At 44.4% G+C, this 10,426-nt stretch overlaps 1 protein-coding gene across 1 annotated transcript in view; it reads left to right on the top strand.

Moving 5' to 3' along the window:
* Positions 1-1,438: 1,438 nt before the first annotated feature.
* The window catches only part of LOC133959282 (polycomb group RING finger protein 3), a 39,607-nt gene continuing 30,619 nt past the window's right edge, over positions 1,439-10,426 (top strand). The window contains exon 1 of the mRNA XM_062394401.1: positions 1,439-1,575. The gene's annotated coding sequence lies outside the window, so the exon portion shown is untranslated. The remainder of the gene's footprint in view (positions 1,576-10,426) is intronic.

Genomic DNA, 10,426 nt, shown 5'->3' with positions numbered 1-10,426 from the left:
CTTTACCGGACCCAATCATGACACTCATTATATCAAGGTACTTCACAGAGTAATGCCAAGACCTCACATCGTTAAAGAGAAACCCTGTCTTTGCCATAAACAAGCACATGGCCACAGTGGAGATTTAACCTCAAATAGAACCAGACTCACGGTGGGTCGATAAATATGAATCAATGTCACTCAGATCAAATATTAGTTCACAGGTGCACTGGCCCAATTTCCCGCTTAAGGCAGTGTTGATGGACTTTGAATTGACAGTTATTCTACATGCATATGGTATTTATGTCTCTTTTCCGCATAAAACCTGAGGAAATGAAAGATGGCTGAATTCAATCATGTACACGATCACAGCAAGTGCTTCTCCAGATATCAGGACATGTTAACATGTGAAAACAACTGTGCATCATTTGATAGAAGACTTCCATCCCACTGTGGATCTTTCTTCCTTATGCTTGGCCACATGAACAGAGTGAGAAGTCATCTCGTTTAAACAGCTCTGACTGAAAACCCTCCTCCCTTTCTTTAACCCTTTGTGTGTATGTGCTTTAGTGTTAAGGTTTTACTTCTCAACAAAGCTCTCTCTCTCTATATATATACACACAAAGTTAAAAGAATACCTTTTGAACAGGATGTATAGTGTTAATATATACAGTCTAAACAGAATATTTATAACGTAAACAAAAATATACATTTACCAAAATGTAAATCTAAACATATATATGCGTGCAAATGTAAATTGAATATATGCTGTGTAAACAGACTATTTACAGTGTAATATAATATATACAGTTTGAATGCAGTGCGGAAACTGCATATACACAATGTAAACTTAATATAAACAGAATATATACAGTGTACAGAGAATGCAAACAGAATATGTATAGTTAATAAAAAGTGTAAACAGAATATATACAGTATCAACACACTGTAAAACGAATTCATAAAGTGTAAACAGAATGTAAACAAAATTTACAGTGTATACAGAATATATACAGATTATACAGTGTAACCTTGATGTAAACAGAATATATACAGAGTTAACAGAATGTCAACAGAATGTATGCACTGTAAACTTAATGTAAACAGACTCGACCTAGTGTAAACTTAATGTAAACAGAATATACACAGTGTAAACTTGATTTAAACAGAATATACACAGTGTAAACTTGATTTAAACAGAATATATGCAGTGTAAACTTAATATTGCCTGATTATACACAGTATAAACTTGATGTCACACATTATATGTTATTATATAATCTTAGTTTCCAGTATAAACCCAGTGTGGAAGTCAGTAAAGTGTGTATAACTGTATCATAACACACACACACTCTCACAGGATCGATCCCCTCCTCTCAGATTAATAATGATTGACACTCTCTGCGGACCAATCCCAGGAAGGAGTTGCACTCGCTCACCCCGCCCCCTCCCCCCGGGCTCGCAGTGCGCATGCGCGGCTCAGCTGTTTCGGCCTGTTCCGCGGCCGCTCGGTCATCTTCGCCTCTTTGTTTTACCCACAGTGGATTTAACTGGGATCCAGCCCGACATCCAGCGGACCGTGCTGCTCCCGAACAGGTCAGTTGTCGAGGGTGGACCCGTGCCCGCCGCGTGCGCCTCCCCCCGGCGGGTCGCTGGCCCGGTTTACGGTCCCGGTTCGAGTCCCCCCCCCCCCTCCTCCTGCTGCTGCCTTTTCCCAGTGTCTTTCCGCTGGGTGCTACAGGGGCATGCTATACGTGCTGGTGTGTGTGTCTGGGAGCGGGTGTATGGCGGCGCCGGGGCCCTGCGGTTGCACACCGGGGATGGGGGGGTCGTTCCAAACGGGTGGAGGAGGGGGGGTGGGGAAGTGCACCGTTGGTCCGGAGCTAGCCGGGCTAGCCGCGCCGGAGACGAGGCTCCAACTGCCGCCTCTGTTGTCTCGTCATGTTTGAATGCTGTTGTTCCGCCGTGTCTTCTCTCCCCCATTGAGCTGGAATGCTCTTGAGGCTGGAGGGGGGGGAGCAGGGGACGCTCGTGCTCCTCTTTGAGATCCGGACTGACCCTGCACCTCCTGCGGGGCAAAGTTAGTGCTCGGGTCCACATGAGGCTTCCACAAAGTTGGTGCATTTGTGCTGCGGGTGGATGTCGTCCCTCGCCAGGCTGCTGCTGCTGCACTGTGTGTGTGTGTGTGTGTGGGGGGGGGGGGGGGACATTGTGGAGAAGAAGGGGTGAGGGGGGGACATGCAGAGAGAGAGAGAGCAGCCAACAAGTCTGTGCAGTTATTCAGGAGATGGAGGAGGAGGTGGTGGAGGAGGATGCAGCTGAAATATCATCTGCACATGGAGCAACACGCTCCTGGGCGGTGATGAAATTCACATTCAGGGGTTTCCTCAACTTTTTGTTGTATTTACACCATCCTCCTCCACCTCCTCCTCCTCCTCCTCCTCCTCCAGGGAAGGTGCAGCCTGCAGGATGCTCGGTGGAGGTGAGCTGCAGGTCAGAAGATGGAGGTGTCTAGAAGCGGCTCTGCTCAAGGTGCTTGATAAAGTGACTCTGGAGCTCTTTTCTCCAACAGACACTCTGCAAACATCTGTGTCTTGTTAAGTCACGTTCGGTGGACTCGACTCCTCACAGTCTCGCTCCAGCTGTAAGAAATGTACTTATTGTTAAACCGCTTGCAGCTTGACACACAAAAAGCTGATTTCACGTTAATCTGCTGAGGAGGTAAAGTTTCTCTGAGTATTGAATCTGTGCCGGCCTGGTTACGAGACTTTGTTAGACGTTTGACAAAATCCTGGTTCAACGTGAAGCTCTCACAAGTTGTGTTACGTTGTGTGGAATCTCCAGCACACGCACACTGAGGATTTAACTTTTAGGTTAAGTAGGACATTAATATTTGCGTCCTCACAGGGGACAAAAGTTTATTTGTCTCAAATATCATTATTCAGTTAAAGTTTCTCCAAACAAATGTAATAATTCATTTGGTTTTTCCTAGTTCACCTGAAAACCGGGATTGTTCCTGGAAATCTTCTCGTTCACTTTAAGAGAACCATGTTGTTAAGGTCTTCATCAGATGGAGAGTTTTGCTTTATGGTTAAACTTTACATTTCCTTAAATCATCACCGACACGTCACCTTGATTTGACTTTTCACCGACACGTAGCTCAGCTGAAACCGACCCGGTCGTGCGTCTCTTGATCTGCAGATCATTAAACCTGTGTCTGCATACACTCTGAACCACAGACATTCATACTTAGTCTAATTGGTGCATGGAAACCAAAGACTATAAATTAGATTGGTATTGACTTCAAGCTATGGCAGTTACCACGCTGACATTAAAGCTGCCCTCCACCACGTGCATGTAGCGCCGCGGTGAATATTTGAACCTGTATAACCTGCGTCCTTCTAATGAAAGGCTTTGTGATTTTGATGGTGAACGCACACACACGCACACAGACACACACCGGGGAAGTGTTTCCTCTGCTCCTTTGAGCTTCAGTTGTCTCAAATCCCTCCACGCTGCAGCTGAACTGCAGCCGGCGTGCTTCAGCCGCCGAGCCGTTCTCTGAAGCTTCATTCCATCAGAGAGGAGGGAGATCTGACAATCGGAGAGTCCTGGATTCTGCTTTTCACTGTAACTGTAGCTTGAGACCAGAATCTAAATCTGTAGAGCCTCAGCCAGACGCCAGTGAAACTGTAGTTTCATCAAATGATGTCACCTTCCGTTGCGGTAAACTGAACCTCGTGGTTTCTCGGTTCCACCAGAGCCCCCCCACTGTCCTGACTGATCGCCCCTGACCCGCTGACTTGTGCTCGTGTCGCCCTTCAGAGGTCACACACGATATGACCGTTGCATAAGATTCCACATTCTCTCCAAGCATCAGCTTACACGTCAGGTGTCTGCTTGCTTTGCAGGGCCAGCCCACGTTTACCGCAGTCATAGCCAGATTTCCCTCTAACAACTGGGCCTGTGCATGGGCCCCTGGTGCTGTCTGATACGTGTTGGCACCACAGGACGGGCGAGCAGGATATTTGGCCTCCTTAAGAACCAGTGCCAGATGAACCAGATGATGCATTTCTCTCTTTTTTTTTTTTTAAAGACAGGAAATCGTCTTAGTCAACTTCCTATATGAGATGCCACAGCTTCCAATTCAAGCTGCAGCTCAGAGAAGCACTGGTCTCACTTTCTCCTGCTCATCACAGACTCTTAAATCATTTGATACGATTCTGCAGAAATAACCGATTCCCACATTGGCAACACAGACAAAATGATATCAACCAGGACAGCGGGGTTTCTCTTTTGTTTTGCTGAATTCAGAGAACTGGACCCAGAACCTCTCTGTTCTCCTGAACTTCTCTTCAGCAGCATTTGGTCCAATGAGCACTAAAACTAAAAGCAAATTAACTGGAGCAATCGGTAATGATTTCTCCGATGAAGACTTAATAAGAAAGAAGAACTAATCAAAGCAGAATTAAGAGCAAAGAACCAACAAGAAAACTCTGGTTGTGGAACCAAGTGTATTGAAACTCTTAGAAGCACAATTTAAAAGGTTAAGTCAACAACATGGATTTATTCAATTGAGCTAGAATTGAGACTCCTGGACGTAAATACCCTTCACTGAAGAAAAGGGTAGCATGGACGTATATATTTGACTTTTCAGCAGTGAAAACCCTCTCAGGCCTGAATACACAGGTCAATAAAGCAGCATTTAGACCAGAAGTCAAAATGCAATGAAATATTTGTAGATGAATGTCCCCCTGTCAGGTGGCGCTGCTCTGGCTGCTCTGGCTAGTCTGACTCTGATAAGATTCAGGGCCAGTTGTGTCTGTTTTGTGTCAACATCTCGGAGAACAGGTTGTCAACAGGTTGTGTGAATTTAAACGGTTGGAGCTACTTTTGTGTCAACATTACAAACACCCACTGAGCTGGATTCAGGTGGAGAACCCCCCCCAGGAAACAAGCTGCAGGACGCCTGTGTTTCCAAATCAGGGTTTGAATTAAATGTGGATGACGCGATCGCTCACATTTATTTGTGTTACCTACAAAGTAACTCTTATATTGAGAGCTTGTTTGTTGTGTTGTGAGTCGGCAGGTTCATAAAGGAGCTGTGCATCTCCCAGACTCACTCGTTAGCTGAGGCAATTAAATGAGGACAGGAAGACGGTGCACTTAAAGTGCACGGATGCTGAAAGCTGCCCTGGGGGGGGTTCTCTTTTAGGGCTTTCATGTGATGAAACCTTTTTCCTGCCGGCCGGGTCCGAGGTGTTCAGTTGCTGCTGATGTCTCTGAAACTGTGCCTCTGCTTTCTCGACTGTACACGTTACACGCGTTGTGGTTTTGACTTGATGGATCACTCTGAGCACTGTCGCATGAAGAACTGAACCAGGCAGTCAACATTTAGATTAGTTAATTGACAGAAAATGCAAATATTTGCTGGTTTTCTTGATGTTCTATGATGTTGATCCATACATCTGTGGGTTTTGGATTCATGATCTGACCCGACAAGAAGTGGGAATAAGTCAATTTAGTCTTTGACAGTTTGATCAGCTTACTTTCAAGTGTTTCAGTTGGTTTAGATTAGTAGTTTGTAGAGTTAGAGGTTAGGATTCTTTAGTCTTCAGCCAATGAGATGGGATGTTGCACAAAGTGTTACACTCCTTTGAAACGTTGGGTTTCTGACATATTCCTCAGTTCTGGATATATTGATCATTATGTCACCCACAGCTGTTTCTCTGACACCTTTCAGTGCTGGGAGTAAGAGCCAAGTAAAGCAGGAAGTCTCCAAAACTGAGTAATATCAACTCCAAGGCCTTTAACATTATTATTTATATTTTTGTCTCAAACTATCCTCATGCTTTAGGAACTACTCCAGTTTTCAACATGTGTTAATTCTCCAAATAATCATCAAATCTATTAATCTGCTTATTGTTTCCTTGGTGAATTAATGAGTTGTTTTGTCTATAAAAAGTCCAAAGGTGAATAATATGTATATATCGTTATACACCGATAAGTGATTTTCAGTCAAGTTTCTGAGGTCAAACAAGGTCAAACCAGTTATTTAACTGACTTTGACTTTGTTTTACATTATTGGTTTGTTCTGTCATCCTGGAGCAGACGTAATTATAAGACTTACCCGTGAAAACAATGTGCTTTTTGATATCTTTAGTTTTAACAGTGTAGGAGCTCGCTGCCCACTCAGCTTCCAGTTGAATGATGTTCGCTGGCATGAAATAAAGATTTGTGAGGGAGACGTCTAAGTGACTTTAAAGATTTCCTTTTGTGTTTCACCCACACGCCTCCACTATCATCTTGTGATTACTTGCAGCCTGTCAGTGGACAGGGCCTCGTGAAAGAACCAAACAGACAATATAACAGCTCAGCTTGTATTTATTGGTCCGTCAGCCGTTTGATAAACGTGGTGGTCGAGGGTCAGCAGGGGTCTCTGCTCTGTATCACTGTCATATCACAGTGCTGCTCGAGTGACGGCCCTGTTCAGCTGCTCTGTCGGTTTTTAACAAGCCCAGAAAGGCGGTGGAGATGAACGTCGCTGGAACCAAACGAGGAAATAATTACCTGCTCGCCTCGTTCCTCAGCCCGGCTCGTCCTGTAAATGGGTAATAACTGTCATCTCCGGGTTTCACCCTGTCGCCGCCTGTGGCCGGGAGCCCACAGTTTGTGGTTTCGAACTGGAAAAGCAAGACAGTGCTACACTGCTGTGAGCCTGTTAACCAGCAAACCCACGTAATGGCTCGTTGCATCCTCCCAGTTGAAGCTGGCCTCGTCCCCACCGCACAGTATATGGTGCATTTGAGTATTTTATTTTTTATTTAGAGGAATATAAATAGGAACTTGTTTTTCTTACCACATGTGTTTGGTGGACACAGAGTATTTCTTAATTCCTTGGTACAGTAATGGCAGCGTGGTGACTTGTGCATCGTTCTCCACAGACAGCAGATGAGGATTTATCATCGTTGGGCAGTTATCCAGGGAAGAGGGTTTAGTGTTAACTTGATTAAGAGATTGGTTGATCAGTGGGAAAATGAGCTGACAGCTGTTCTGTCGTTTAAGTCTCTATTTAATTATACGACACGGTTGGATGGAACATGCATGGATTTAGGATTTACAGGGAATCATTCATGAATCTCTAAGTAACTCAGGCACATTTAGGTGTTTGATATCTATGATTGTGTGTATTTTGGTGCGGTTTCAAATATAAATCCACGTGTACTACACTTTGGATCTGGTCAAACGAGCATAGTGAAGACACCATGTCAACAGGGTCTGTTCATTTGCTTTAACCAGCAGAGTAATCAATGCTGAGCATAGTGTCAGCCCTGTTTGCCACTGTGACCATTTCAAGTGACCTCTGATGCCCTCTCTGTCAGAGCTGGTCTCACTGTATAAGCTCCGAACAGCGACCCGAAATACCCCCCCCCCCCCCCCCGCCCCCCAGGGTCTCATGGCGTCATTACCCCCGAGGTCAGGAGGCTAAGAGCTTTAGAAGAGGGCCACTTTGACCTGAGGGGGTTTTCCTCTGCGCGTGTGTAGCTGTGCTTTTTAGCAAAGTGACGTCAACTGGTGTAAGTGACAGTGTGTCAAATGTAATTAAGGGCTTCCGTCGTTTTAGTATCATAAAATAGTAAACTGTATTTCTCTGGGGTTTTCACGTTAGTTTTTTTAAAGGATAATCAGGAAGTTCTTCAGTAATGAAAATCACAATTTCTTTTTATGTTTAATAATCTTTAAATATTAATAAAATGATTGCTTGAACATTTAATGTTAAATCGTTATCTTTATCATGAGCTGCCATTAGATCCTGATGAATGTTGCAGTGTCAGCAAATGAAATGAAGCCTTATCTTAAAAACTGAAAATACTGTATGAAGAGGCGGGAGACTAAAAGGGTTAAAGGTCATGGATGGACGTTTTTGAATATATGATTTTGTACTTTAACTATCTCGTCTGGCAAAGAGCGAGAATCTGCCTGACCTGCTGCTGTTAATGGCTTTAAGTAGAACAGAGCGTTGGAGCTGCTAAATAGTAGAAGTAGGCAATGCTTGCTCAGCAAAACCCTCCTTGCATAAACAAATGTTTCAAATACCATCTCGCTGAGGCATTGACAGGACACATGGCAGGTGAAGGATTCCTGTGAACTCTGAGGGTGTTTCTGACAGCTCAGAGCATTGTGATGCTGGAGAGTTTGGGATCCATTTATGATTTCACTGCAAGTTGATTCAAAAGTGTACTTACATTTTTTATAGTAACATTTAAACTAGTTTTAAAGTAAAGCTCCAAATCAAATTAACCTGAAGCCACTTAAGCTGTGGTGTAACTCCACTCAGCAGCTACCACAACATCACACTTCACAGTTTAGAATTAGATAATAAATTAACCTGTAACATTTCAGATTAGCATCTGGCATTAAGTCATAAAGTTGAGGCCTTTTAAAACTGTAAAATAAGATGAATTCTTTTGGTCCTAATCGTGTTTTTATACAGGTTCTTTTGAGCATGTACAAAACATTAATGGGACCAGTTTGTCAGAGTTCAGTCTCCGACCAGTGGGTGCACAAACTACTCAACTGATCTCAGACAAGGCTCCTTGACTGTGAGATTATATCAAATGTTATAGGAAATTCAGCACCTGAGTTAAACAGGTTATTTAAACACATCCTTCCACCAAGTTTAAGGTTAGGGTGAAAAAATTACCTTCTCCGCTGGGGTAAAAAAAAACTATCACACACGAGAGGAAAGAAAAAATAAAAATCATCGTATCTCTCCAAGAATATGACTTACATTTACCCTCATAATGCTTATACCAGTACTTTATATGAAATAGAACTTGGGTTGGAAATAATTTGTTCACCCTTTAAAGTAGCTGCAGCATCCGAGTCCTTTCCGCCAAATCATCTCATCAAACCAGAGGCTTCCTGGACCAGAACCGAGGCCGGCTGGTTTCCCTCCAACGTGACAACAACCTGGTGAAACCCCGGCTGAAGCCAGAATCAAGCCCCATGCGGCCGGCTGCTGCTGGTCGTACCACCAACAACTCTCTGCCGGTGGTGGAGAGCCGCTTTGCATCTGGACGCCATGCAGCCAAGGTTACACTGTTGCACCGAAGCCTTGCTCACGGGCGTGAGTCGCGAGCAGGACAGAGACATTTGTATGAGGAAACAACAGACGCCTTTTATTTAACCCAGTCATCACAAACAGCTGTGTGGAGGTCGATGATGGAGTTGACTCGGGTTCATTTGTTATTCAAGACTCTTTTTAGTTACTGCTCTCAGCTGCACTCTGACGTGCCGAGACAAATAATGGGTCGCAGCGCAGGGAATTCATATTTTCTCCTTGAACTGCAGCATAATATGTTACTTAAAAGTATTTGTGTTATCTATTTAACTGCCTTAATATCACCGACAGCCTGTTGATAATTAATAATTTCGTCTTTCTACAGCTGCTTTGCTTGTTGGATAGTTATCCGTTTGTGTCCCTGCCCTCCGGGAGCTGCAGCCAGCCGTGCTCGTTACATGTATTTAATGACTTAATCAAAGTTGACTGCTTATTGGTATCTGTTAAGTGGGCTGTGTGGACGCCAAATGCACCACTGAGTAATGATGATTCTTTAGGTCTGCTGGTGAAGTTCTCACGTGAGCCAGACACCGCTGCACAGTGTTTTCTCTTCCTCACAGAAGGAACTTGAGAGTGGATTCTACCAGAGGTGGATCTGAATCCGTCTCTAACCTCTGCAGCTTCAGTCAGTTGAGTTTATTTGATCCGTGTTTGCAGTCAGGAATCGCTGCAGCTGAGAGGTGTGGTCGATCGAGCCCCCCCCCCGCTGTTAGCTGTGAGCTCAACAGAGCTGTGAATCAACACGTTGACCTTTTTAAAAACTTCCTACCAGGACACTTGATAATCGTCCTTATCCGTGTGAGTAAATGTCTTAACTGGTTCTGTCTTCAGCTTCTGATGTTGATTTAGCCTTTAGAAGGAGGATCAGAGCCGTTTCACTTGCTGTGAAGTTCATCGTTCTTCAAAAAGATCAAATGCATTTTTTATGTTTCTACTGACAACACGTCTAGGTTAGGGATAAACTGAAGAGGAGCCGTGTCGGTGCGAGTGCAGAGAATTCAAAGAAAACAAATTGACGGTGATGTCGTTGCAGGAACCTCTGACAGATTTGCATCAGTAAATCATGAATCGTGGCTGCCAACCTTTTGTTTTGGTCTCCAGCAGCTCAGTGTCTGGCTCTTTAACGTCTGAATGCCCAGCAGCCTGCCTCTGTCTGCCATGTCTGACTCTGTAGGCAGAGCAGGTACAGTGGCTGCATTGGAAACGGCTGCCTGCAGCTGGAGAGGATGCAGTGAGTGAGCGTAGCTGGCCGATGATCTGAATGATGCAAAGGGGGGGGGGGGGGGGGGGGGGATTCTCTATGCATTTGGCACGGTGACGTTC

This window comes from Platichthys flesus, chromosome 8 (genome assembly GCF_949316205.1).
Source record: "Platichthys flesus chromosome 8, fPlaFle2.1, whole genome shotgun sequence".
Classification (NCBI taxonomy): Eukaryota; Metazoa; Chordata; class Actinopteri; order Pleuronectiformes; family Pleuronectidae; genus Platichthys; species Platichthys flesus.
This window is presented reverse-complemented; position numbering and strand designations above follow the sequence as displayed.